Here is a 13073-nt window from a genome sequence, read left to right on the forward strand (position 1 = left end):
CTCTCTGTAGCGTATGCGCCCAGATGCGTTCTCAGGTACCGAAATTTGGCACCGATTGATTTAACGTGAATTTGTACTCGGTAGTACCGACACAATTCGGTCGGTACCCTTAAAAGTACTGAGTTCGGTACCCAACCCTAATGGAGTAGTTTGGATTTAAAGATCTTAGATTTCCCTTTTCACATTAACATCTGCAAGCAGAGGCTCTGCATGTCCATGAACACCAGTTTCTGTGGTTAGACAGATAGACACACGGTTAAACAGAGGACGGCTTCTGCAGGTGTGCAATAACAGGAAAACAGCATCATCATCACTGCAGCAGTACCGCCATTTGTCAAATCAATGTCACACTTCCGGCGTTAAAATGTAAAGACTAGTATCTTATTCATGCTTATCCTACATCAGACTAGATGTTTATTATAGTAACACACTTCTGATGTCACATTACAAAACAAACTGTGTTCGACTTCATTTAAATTATAGATATTTGTTGGAAGACTTGTTTTTAGCTGGTCTTCCATCTTAGCCAGGCAATTGTTTAGAAGAGATTTGGGCACTTTTTAGGTGGTCAGACTTGGATCTGCCAAATGTTACTCAGAACTGATCATTTGGAAACATTGCACATTAACTGTCAGGGCCTGGAAAATGCGCAAAGAAACAGTAACAAAAAGTGGCATGAAGCATAATCCAGCATTATTACAGCATTCAAAAAACACAACTCAAGTTTAACTGCCACTTTAATTTGGCATTGTAAACAGTGGAATTAAAATATGAATCAAGAGGAAACCTCAAAGAAAACATTAAACAGATTAATCTTGTAGTCTGAAGAGAAACCAGCAAAACAGGAACATTTGGTTTTACAAATAAACCAGCGTGAGACAATCTTCAAGACTACAACATGTCATGTTCTTCACATGACTGATCCTGGAGCCCAAGCATGCGATTAAACCCTACAATTCCCCTTCCTTCCACGACTCTTGAATATAGAGCAATGCCTACGTGAACAAATGCCTATTTTATTAGCACGATTTAAAATAAACACGTTAAAGTTACAGCAGCGAACCGCCGTTAGTCTAGCAGCAGCTTTAATAAGGCGCAATCGACGGAAAGATGATAAATCTAAACAGCAGCAGCTAACACTGCTAGCGCCGGAAGCTATAAAACCAATAATAATTCAAAACATTGCACGATTTTATCGCAAATCCCTGCTTTCATTGACCCATCTGAAGCTGCTCGGGTCCATGTTGTGGGAGTGTGTGAAAACAAAGCGGGTTTTATATAGTTTACCTCACTCGAGTGCCGTGTGCATCTCCTCTCCGCTCGGTACTAAAACGCTCACGCTGCGCACCGCACAAATCTCTGACCCCACTGCGGAAACGTCATTCTCAAAGCCACTTGCGTACTTACTTTTTACGTTCTTGCATCCGTCTCCACATTTCGAGGAAAGTGTAACGCAATTTACGCAACGTGGCTCGAGCTCTGTGAGGCGTGCTTCCGCCAGCAGACAGTCTGAGGCCAGTCTGAGCTCGTGGCGGAAGCGTACGTCACACAAGTCTGTAATATGGTTAAACTAATTGTGACAGAGTCAAAGACGCGGTAGACTCTCACATTGCGAAAAACCTTTGATTATGTTATATGTAATTATGGCAGTCTGAGTAACATCCACCATGAGATATATGGTTGCGCTTATGTCCACGCTGTGAATGTTGTTTTCCACCGAAAGGACTGCAGCTTCCTTTTTAGCACCACAGATCCCACAGGGAACATGATTATTACTCTATCTCTGTCTGCAATGAAATACTGAAAATACACACTATTTTCATCATCTCACATTTTCTGCTTCAACCTTAAAAGCTTTTAATTTTAATATATAACTACATACATAATGTTATCTCTCTCTCTCTCTCTCTCTCTCTCTCTCTATATATATATATATTTCCCACAATCCTGTGCGTTCCATTCTGTGACGGTTGAGCTAAAAATTAGATGGCATCACTTTTGATGTTATTTCTAGTGAGAAATCAGTATTATATTAAATAAATATTCGTTTAGTTATCACCAAAACTAGTTATATTTTGTTGTAGATCATTAAAGCCTGTCCAAAACCAGTTTCATAAGGTGCCTTCGTGCAAAAACGCTGCCTGCAAAGTCATTACCTCATAAGGTAGCAAGTCAGCTGCCTAGGCTTTCGGACGCAGCCATCGTCATGTAAATGTCATTCTGTTCCTCACTTAATATCAAGATTTGAAATTTCAAATAAACGTTGTTGTTTGAGTTTTCTGTGTATTCATGAATCCTAAAACAAGTAGGCTATAATGGCTTTAATTTTTTTTACATTGAATAGTAAGAAATGTTCCTTGAGCACCAAATCAGCATATTAATGGTTTCTGAAGGATCATGTGACACTGAAGTCTGGAGAAATGATGCAGAAAATTCAGCTTCACACAGGGGGAAAAAAGCATTTGTAAATGTAGTGAAATAGAAAATGATTATTTTAAATTGTAATACTATTTCACAGTATTACTGTTTTTAATAAATGCATAACAAATGCAGTCTTGGTAAAATACTTCTTTCAAAAACATATTAAAAAAATCTTAAAAACCCACCTCAAACTGTTAAATGGCATTCCATAGTTATAGCATATAATGAATGTAATTCCTTTTTTTTTTTTTACAGAGAACGGTGTTTAAGATTAGCTTGTAAAAACATGTTCCCATAGATAAAGACCACTCAATTCTGAACTTTGGGGACCACAGGTTAAAACAATAATTACGATACTATTAAGATAGTATATTATTGTTTCTCTTATGATAACATAATATGTTTTACAGCCACAGGTCAAACCTAGCCTTCAGTAAACTCATAGGTCAAATGATAATTTCCGGTTAATACCCTACAAAGTGTTGGAGTTGTGCATCAACAGAAATCAGCCCTAGAGGTGCAGTGAAATATCATTAACAGGAAGTGCTGAGCCTAAAGATATTCTGAGAAAATTAGATTCTAAAATGTGGCATTGTTCTTGAAACTTATGGATAGTTTTCAGTTTTAGTGGTTGTTCCTTTTTTTTCTTTCTTTTTTTTCTTTTTTAAAGCTGTAATCTAAAATACAGATATTCTGAAATGCCGTTCAAAATTTCAGATAATAAAACAGACTACTTACTGTACATTAAGACATTTTATTTATTTGTTTATTTATTTATTTATGTGGAAGGTGTAATGGTGCTGTTGGATTAAGATGTTGAATTCACAGGTCTCGTGAGGATTGTTTTTATCCTTGTGTGTTAGACACAAGCCCTAAAATATGTGGAGACGCAACAGCTTTTGCATTCCTTTGAAGAATAGACGGAATTGTGCTTTTGTAAGATCAGCCAAGACTGTGACAGTGAACATCAGCATTGTGAAGACAAAAGGATTTATTCCGTAATAGATGCCACTCTTGTGGAAACAGAGCACCTTTGAGTGGTGTAAAAAATGAGAATATGTAAAGCTTAACTAATGCAACTAGAAAAAAACTTCTATGGAGTCTTTATGGAATTGTACTGACAGAATCCTGTTTGATTTCCTTTGTAACACCTTCCAGTGTGTTAGATCTATCTATCTATCTATCTATCTATCTATCTACACTCTAAAAAATGCTGGGTTATTTCAACCCAACTTTGGGTCAAATTTGGACTAACCCGACTTTTAGGTTAAAAATTTAATGTAAAAATTTAACCCAACAGTTGGGTTAGTCCATATTTGACCCAAAGTTGGGTTGAAACAACCCAGCATTTTTTAGAGTGTATCTATCTATCTATGCATCCATCTGTCCATCTATCTATCTATCTATCTATCTATCTATCTATCTATCTGTGCATCCGTCTGTCCATCTATCTATCTATCTATCTATCTATCTATCTATCTATCTATCTATCCCTGCATTCATCTGTGCTTCCATCTGTCCGTCCGTCCATCCATCTATCCATTCTATCTATCCATCTATCTGTCTATCTGTCTGTCTGTCATGATATCCTGCAAATCCAGCACCCATATATAGTCCCTCATTCCTGTGAAGAGTGAACAGAGAAGGATTCTGCAGATATAAAGAGAGGAACATCGAGATGGGTGCTGCTACAATAAAAAGCAGGTCTATTCTTAACCTCGGTGAATCCCCTGCCTATACATTTGAACCATGGCAGCTAAGCTGTGGCTGGCTTTTGATTGCTGACGATTTTGTCAGCGGTTATATTCTGAGAATACATTCTGCATTAGTGATCTGAGGCTCTGGTCTAACACAGCGTTGTCAAATCCCATGGTTCTCTGAAATCCTCGTGGAGAAATAAAAAGCAATATGTTAAAGAGACCCTGCTGAGAAATAACATCTGAAATGGTGTATAAAATGGTTATAAAGCTGAGGAAAGTTTCAGGGGAAACTTTTTTGAGTTTAAGAGGTCTTACTCCACTGGTGCTGAGAATAAACACCTGTGTTTCAATCAGTCATGTAAGAATGTGTTGCCAGCTGGCATTAATCCAGGTCACCTCAGAGAGTCAGGTGACATGCCTGCTCACATAGCAATGGATAGTCGGCATCAGGATGACACCTTTCACATATTAATCACCTGTCAGTCGTGGACCGTCGTTGACAAGCGAGAGTCATCTGAGAAATATGAAATAGTGTCTTTGCTTCGCTTCACTTTACTGTAAGACACCTGCAACACACTCTTTTCCTCTGGAGATCACATAGAATTATTGATGAGTGCTGCCACTCAGCTGCAGTATGTGTCCCAGGTGTCATTTTTCATTCCTCTTCCTGTTTGCTTCACATACACATGCATTCAACAAAACAAACCACAGACCTTGAATATTTTCTACTGAAAATCTCATTAACTTTGTTTTGAAAATACAAGGCAATGGATTTAGGTTTAACTTGTTTATAACCTCTAATAACAGATTTTAGTTTTCAGATTTAGATTTAATTTAGAATATTTTGCTGCTTGAATGAAATCTTCTGTACAGAATACTTTGTGATCATGTCAGCATGTCCAGAGTTTTTTAAACTGAGATCTGGGACACCCAGCGGAAGGGTGCTAGTTCTGGATAGGGGTTCTGGATAAATGTTCGAAATAAATAATGTGTAAAAAAAAAGAAGATTATTATGATTCCATTCTAAATGCTAATTCCAAATCAAGAAATTCATTATAATTGTTTTATTCCTTTGACAGCCAAAGTATAATATTTATCCTACAATTAATGATGGGGAAAAAGATGGAGTCAGCTTAATGGAAAGTAAAAAATGTTTTAATGTTTTTGAAAAAAGGTCTCTTAGGCTGCATTTATTTGATCAAAAATTTAGTAAAAACAGTAATACTGTATAATTTAAAATAACTGTTTTCTATTTGAACAGTTGTGCTGCTTAATATTTTGGCAGAACCCTTTTTTTCAGGATTCTTTGGTGAATAGAAAGTTCAAAAAGCAGCATTTATTTGAAATAGATTTTTTTTTGTTAAAATCAATCATATTATTCACCATCACTGTTGAGTTATTGCTGCACTTATTAAAACATTTTGTTTTTAATAAATATTGTTTATTTACAGTTGTAGATGTACTATCCAATTTCACTGAGTGTCTGGCCATCTCATTAGTTCTGCAGTCTATTAATTGGTGTCATTGGATTAGAATACAGTAAAAACCCAATGCATTACCCACATTGATTTAGCACCTGCTAAAGCTTGAAGCAGTGCACTTATGTTCAAAACACTCTAATCAAACACTTAAGTCAACACTTTACATGCTGAGACTGCAGCTCGACCATATCAATAAGGAAATAAAAGCAGTTACTTTGCCAGCAGAATAAGCTCTGCATTGTTCACTAATTAAGCAAGTTCGTCTCGTCACATATGGCGAAGCTCGCATCACATACGGGGTTATCCTCAGTTCAAAACCTCTCCTCGGGTTCTTCTGGGAATCACACAGCCCTGATCACACCAGCTTGATGGATACAGATTCTATTACCTCAAATCATTACCATAATTTTCCCCTGCCATCCATGCCATTTGTTATCAAAACCACATTTCAGACAATTGCAAGGCATTTCTCACGCCTAGCAAATCTGTTTTGCCACATGTAGTCATGATCCATCAATGTAATTTAAAAGAGCACAAGTGCGCTTTGCTATGAGCGACAGGCAGTTATTGAATTAGAAGAGCATGGCTCATCTTCACCTGTCAACACAGCTGCTAATGGCCTTAAATCTGAGCAAAGCCATGCCAAGTTTTCTATCAAGTCTGTAAATTCCTCCCTGACACCTGTAGCAATTATCCACAAATTAGCAAAAGCTACTTTATGCTTATATGCCTATGCGTCACGCATGGGGTACTTGGGTCGGCCAAAACTTCCAATACTGATCTTTACATAAAAATGTGGGGTTTCTTTAGTAATGATTATTTATTCAGCATGACAATTAATGCATATCATAAGCTTCAAAAGGGAAACAAAACACTTGGTTAAAAAGGACACAAGCAATCACAGTTTAACAGAAAAAGTGTTAAACTTTGTCACTTACTAAATGTGACATATGTGGTAATATTGGCCATGATAATACTGAAATACAATAAGCTTTATCCTTATATGCAATATCCAGTAAATGTTGCAATGTGTCTTTCAAATAGAAGGAAGGTGCCTAAATCCAGAAGATCTGTGGCAATGTCTCAAAGATGCTTCAAGAGACCTACCTTGCAAAGCTACCTGAAACACTACACACCTAGGGCAAGTTCACCTAGGGCAAAAGCTGCTTTAAACGCAAAATGTGCTCCCACCAAATGTTGATTTAATTTAGTTAATAGAAGTTAATTGATAAAGAAAATCTATGGCATTATTTTTGACAGCATCCTCATTTTACAGCATTTTTACACAAGTGCCTAAATCTTTTAACAGTACTGTAGCTTTGCAGGTAGGTTTCTTGAAGCATCTTGCAGACATTGCCACAGTTCTTCTGGATTTAGTCTGTCTCAGTTTGTTCTGTTTCTTCATGTCACTCCAGAGAGATTGCATGATGATGAGATCAGATCTCTGTGTGGAGCACTGGCTGTTGTCAGACTCCTTGTGCAAACAAATCTCACTGGATTATTACAATTAATGGCAAAATGAATGTTTAGAAATGTAAACTGATATTTCCTACTGACACACTACAGCAAAAGATAGAAATACTTAAAACCATTTAGCTGGTGAAAATACTAGTGTTCTGATCATTTTGGCCACCACTGTATAAACAGGCATTGAAAGCAATTGATCAGAAACCAATAAAATTACATCAGTATAAAGTTGTAAAAAATTGCAAAGATATTTTATGATTGTAAAAAAATAATAATAATACTTTTATAAATTCTTACTATGCAAACAGTCTCATTATTGCCAATAAATAACAAATACCAGGTGAAAGCAAAATTAGACTTGTGAACACTTATACGGTTTGACTTTTTCTTTGATTTGTTTAAAAGCCTAACTAAGGACAGAGGCTGCAAATGAGCCATTAGCTAAAAGCATCTGCTGCATCACATTTAATGTACCAATGTTATTCTGTATTATTTCTGTAAAATAAAAAAAAATAAGAAAAAACTTAAGAGCCTCCTGCTGTTATTATTTCAGTATAAAAGGCTTGTGCTTCTCATAGATCATTTGCACTCACTCAGATTGAAATAAAGAGTGAGTATATCAATCAAAAGGCCAATAGTTCAGCACACAACACTAGACCTTTGTTTGTTGTGCAGTGGAGAGCTTTCAGATTCCTTTGATCTCTCAGATAAATCAGTTGTAGCCCCTTTCAAGCACACACGTGCACACACTCAATGCTTAGGAGTGTGTTTATGCTTTTGTGTTTCTGTATTCCCTCTGCATCACAGGCTGTTATTTGTACTCCCTGGTGACTCTTTGGAGGCTTGGTCCTGTCAGGAAGCGTGTTGGGCAGACTGCAGCAGACAGGATAAGTGGTCGGTCAGCAGAGCAGCACTCCTGCAGGATCCATTGGGACTGACTGCTGATAGGCGATGGGTCAGCGCTTGTTTCTTTACCTGCATCTGCTCTCTCCACCTTAAGAGGCTACAAAAATAGGTCACAGGAATGTATAATAAAATAAAAACTCAACCTGCAACAACAGGACTCACTCATGATCGTCACGTGATCAGAAACTTTAATTTAGTAAGTGTGCTTTGAAACAATGACAGGAAAAAAAATGTAGGCTATGTGGGAAATCCAGATACCAAATAGGAACTCAATTAATAGTTAGTTAATATGTATATTTTTGCTCCACCAAAAATAGTGTAATAGTAAATCCAAACTAAGGCAAATAAAGCAATGTCAGCCACAACACAGTTCTTCCCAAATGTATCAGTGTTTTTGAACGAATTGATTGAATAAATCTGTCAATTACACTCCAATGTTTTGTCCCTGAATTAATCTGTTTTTCAAGAATCGAGTGAATGAATGAATCAATGACTCATACTTGCTTCATTCCTGAATGAATCAGTGTTTTTGAACGAATCGATTGAATGGATGTCATTTGGAACCAAATTTGGAAAAAAAATTCAGCATCACATTTCAATTCTTTTGAATGAGCCAGTACTTTTAAAGGTGACTGACATATCATGAAAATCGGACTTTTCCAGGTTTTAAGTGCTATAATCAGGTCCCCGGTGCATTTAGCAACCAAGGAAACGTGAAAAAGATTAAGCCCGTAATTATGTTTTGGTTAGCCTTTTTCTGCAAGCGTCTGATAAAACAAGCGCGTCTGATTTCGCTCCCCTAGTGATGTTGCAAAGGGATCTCATTATAATATTACCGCCCCTTAATCTGTAAGTTTACACCCACGGTGCCGTCATTTTGATTTCGCAAGCGACAACGATGTACCAGCTCTAATGCCATGGCGAAAATTTGAGCAAAACATGCTAACTGTTCTGTCTTTGGCTGCCTCAGAGGAGACAAGAGAGCAGTGGATTTATTGATTTATTTACTCTGAATGACTCATTTAATGACGCAATCGAAAACAGTCGCATGTCGCCACCTATTGGCAGATTCGTATCTGTAAAAAGTACACTCTGTTGGGCTCATTTAATAATTAGTATTAATGTTCTATAAGGTTTTGATAGACTTACCTGAAACTAGCATACCAAAACCATTAAAAGTTTAACACCTATAGTGAAGACAAGCACACACACAAAAACCTGACATGTTTACCTAAACCTTCATAACATTTCCACAAAACAAGATGGCGTGAGGTAATATATGCCATATTTACCTGATTTAAGAGTTTGACACTCCACCAGGGAGCTTCTGTGGCAGCTTTATGCTAAGAGCGAGTTTATTTGCAAACTCTTTATTAGTCCAAAGTAGAGCATCCATATAATTACAAACCTCGCCCATGTCTCATAACGAGGCCTGTCATCGATATTTATTTGGAGAGAAATGGGGTCCTACTTTATATGCTAAACATGGAGTCACAATGAGTTTGCACATTCCCTGAGCTGGAGACACTAATGGCTTGCCGTAGTCTAATGAATGATACATTGAACCATGGCACAACCTCGGAGACAGAGAGAGAGACACGCACAGAGAAAGAGGGAAATAATCAGGGGAAGAAATGTCCTCAAACATTCTTTCACTTCTGTAAAGAGAGGGAGAGGGCATGACCTTTGCGGAATCTGCAGCAAACAGTATTGTGAAAGAGCTTCTTTCTCCCTCTCTTTGTTTCTTTCTCTCGCGCTCTTTCTCTCATTAGTGTCTTGTAATTAGAATTTGTTTACTGATCAGTCATGCATTACGTGACATCGTAGTTGTGGAATGAAGCTGAAGATTACATGAACAGCACAGACAGCACGATCACAGCGGCAAACAAACAAGCCTGAATCTTCTTTACGGGCTAATTATTGAGTTAGAGACCACTATGATCCAAGTAGATAGTGTGTGAGGTTGTTGTCATATATTTTACTACACAGTTTCTGAGAAACATGACAGAGTCGCTATGATTTTAATCATAAGAGATAAGATCTTACTGAAAATTGTAGTAAAGCAAGTATGACGTTTGCACAAATGAGAATATGTACATGCTATTCTGAAGCCTTTTTTGCAAATCTAGTATGTTTTTAATTCTATACAGCAGTAAACATAATATACAACTTTAACAACAGCAACAAAATCCTATTTCTACCATATAAACACATTTATTTTCGTACTCAAAGCAGATAATGTTTCTCTTACCCTCCCTAAAATGTAATATTCGCCTAGCAACCGTGATCATATTGAATTGATGCTCATAATTCCACACTCTCCCTCTAATTTAGTCACTATCAGGTTCGGTGTCGTCAGGTTAATGGCTTCATTAGGCCACAAATTGCCACCCTGGGCTGTGCAGGCATGTCAATTACCATTTTTCATAATTTGCTAGATAAGCCATTGAAAATATTGCCAAAAAAAATCTAGTAAATCGATTATCTTGGGTTCAGAGTTTTTTAAGTGATTAAGATCTTGCAACTTGCCGGTGAAATGAAAGATACCAAATGCCATCAAGTGAAACAAGCTCAAAGCTTGAGCTCATTCAACTATCAGACAAACACATCTGATATGGTGTGGAGTGCTGGGGACAAAGACACTGGGCAAAACAATGTAAACCAATCTTGCTCATGGTAAATTAGGTGTTTTAGGAAACGCAATCTTCATTATTAGTCATTTTATTACATGCATTATTTTCGAGTAAGATTTCAAGCAATTCACGTCAGGGTGCTTAAACCATGCTATTTTTTAAAAAAGAATTCTCTCGATATATTTTTGTAATTTATAGTGCAATTGGACTGGATTATTTTATATCTGTTGCTCAGAAATGTGTTAGAGGGAAGCTGATTGACTGTGCTCAACTCTGTGAAGGAAATGCACAATAGAAATAAAGTGAATGTAGCTTGCCCCTACAAAATGGTGCTAATGTGTTTGAAGTGGTTTTAATGCAGTGCTATGAGTTTCTAAGGTGTTATGGGTTGTTGTTGTTCAAATTAAAAGCACCCACTTTAAAAGATCTTTATATGATTCAATGGTTTGGATCCCTTCCTTAATGTAAGTCTATGACAGCGGTTCTCAATCCAGTGGGGCCTCAAGATGATTTTAAATGATTTAAAACAACACAAAACAAGTAAAAAAATAAGCCTAAACATCTAAAAATAATTATGTGATTTATAGAACTGAAAAAGTTATGCAAATTAATAAAATCGTAAAACACAATGATAACTTTTATAAGGATTAAGGATTCATATGTTTTTTTGTTTTTTTTTAGTTATGACCAGCTCTAAAATATCTTTAGGTAGAGGTAGAAATTGTTAATGTTTTTTTTTTTTTTTTTAAATCCTCATCCTTAATCCTTTTAATCATAAACAACTTGAAAAGTCATAGGGCCTTTGAATGTTGTTGACTTGGAGTCAAAAAGGTTGAGAACGACTGGTTTATGGGATTTGATCACTCCTTTTATCCTTTAATCTGTCCACAAGATTTTGAGGTATCATTCATGTCCATAGCACAAAACAGTGTGGGATAAGTAACACACCAGAGTTTAATACTTGGGGATAAGCACTTAGCAGGACACATTTCTCCAATGTGAACAGTTTTAGTTACAGAACTTAAAATTAATAATGTATGAATTGCATACATTAGTGTGGTCACTGAGTCCTCGGAACAGCAGAATACAGCACACAAACATACATAATGCAAAACATACTTATGCCACTCCATTAGTAATGTGAAAACAGAACAGGCAGATATATCCGGTCATGACAATTTAATAAAAAATGCACCATTAGTGTGGGACATATTTTTGCATATATTCGAAATGTTTTGAAGCCATACAGTAGCTTTGTGTGAAAAACAAGCCAATTAAATGAAATTAAAATTTAATAGGATTCAAAAGATTAGTATAGATCCAACAAGAAGTATGAACTGCTTTTATGGTGCTACTTTTGTTGTGTGAGGATCTTATATTGCACTGCAGTGATGACGTATTTTTGAAGGCCGACCCGGAAGTTAGCATCACCATGGTTTCCTTGCCCCAACAGGATTTTTCCATTCGCTTTTGAATTATTGCAGGCCAATAAAGGTTTACACATTTTGTTCTTTATGATAATCTTCACAATTGAGCACAATTTTAAATCTTAAATACAGTTGCCACAAATAAAAAGCAAAAGCTAAACATAGGCTATAAACAAATTACACCATGGTTGCATGACTTCAGTATCACCACCATTAAGCTTCAGACAACTATTTCAGTCTTTATTTAAAAACAATTTTCCCAGAAAGTTTGCATTAGTTTGTAAAAGTATGATTATAACCCCATGAGGCTGTGAAAGTGGAATAATGAGTAGATGAGTTTACTTGTTAGCTCCTGCGTACCTAACTAGTCTTCTACCACGCTACAATCCATCACGCTCCCTAAGGCAGCATGATGACCCATTTCACTTCAGGACAATGGATCCAGAAAAGCTAACTTGCAAAAATGCATCATCCCTGCAGATTTGATCACCTTATGTGCCAAAGGTTTGTTTTGAATTACATAAGGGTGTAGATAAATGACAATTTTCATTGTTGGGAACACACCTTTTAATAGAATATTTGGTAACGTGTTGATAATGGCACCTGAGGGATCTTTCTGAAATGAGTATAAATTGGCTCAAAAGTGACTCAGGGTGAAGACATAAAATCTGGTAGAGAGGCAAGGATTCCTTACTTGAAAATGGACCGTTATTGCCAGTGCAGTGCATATAACTCAAACAATCCGAACAGGACACTTGGAAGATTTTCATGGTGACAGAGAGCATTCTTACTGAATTGGCATATTATTCATGAGTAATATTCAGATGCCTTTCTAAATAACTCTTTCTGATAATACAAAGCACATTATACAACATTGTGAAATGATAAAAAAAAATGTATTCAGATGATAAAAAAAAAAAATCCTTCATAACGCTCACATGTTCAATTACTGATGCTGATGTCCGTCACTACCAAGACCAGTGGAGAATTCTGGGAAAGCATGCGGAGTTTATTCTAGGCTGCAGGCACAAAGAATCC

General features: G+C 36.6%; 1 protein-coding gene across 2 annotated transcripts in view; it reads right to left on the reverse strand.

Moving 5' to 3' along the window:
• LOC107673130 (zinc transporter ZIP10-like) overlaps positions 1 to 1498 on the reverse strand; it is a 29957-nt gene extending 28459 nt beyond the window's left edge. The window contains exon 1 of one of the 2 annotated variants that reach the window (XM_016466613.1): positions 1408 to 1498. The gene's annotated coding sequence lies outside the window, so the exon portion shown is untranslated. Of the gene's footprint in view, positions 1 to 1287; positions 1363 to 1407 lie in introns of those variants that run through there. The other variant, XM_016466609.1, reaches the window with a different exon arrangement.
• Between the last annotated feature and the right edge of the window lie 11575 nt (positions 1499 to 13073).

Source organism: Sinocyclocheilus anshuiensis, unplaced genomic scaffold, assembly GCF_001515605.1.
Source record: "Sinocyclocheilus anshuiensis isolate Anshui unplaced genomic scaffold, SAMN03320099.WGS_v1.1 scaffold496, whole genome shotgun sequence".
NCBI lineage: Eukaryota > Metazoa > Chordata > Actinopteri > Cypriniformes > Cyprinidae > Sinocyclocheilus > Sinocyclocheilus anshuiensis.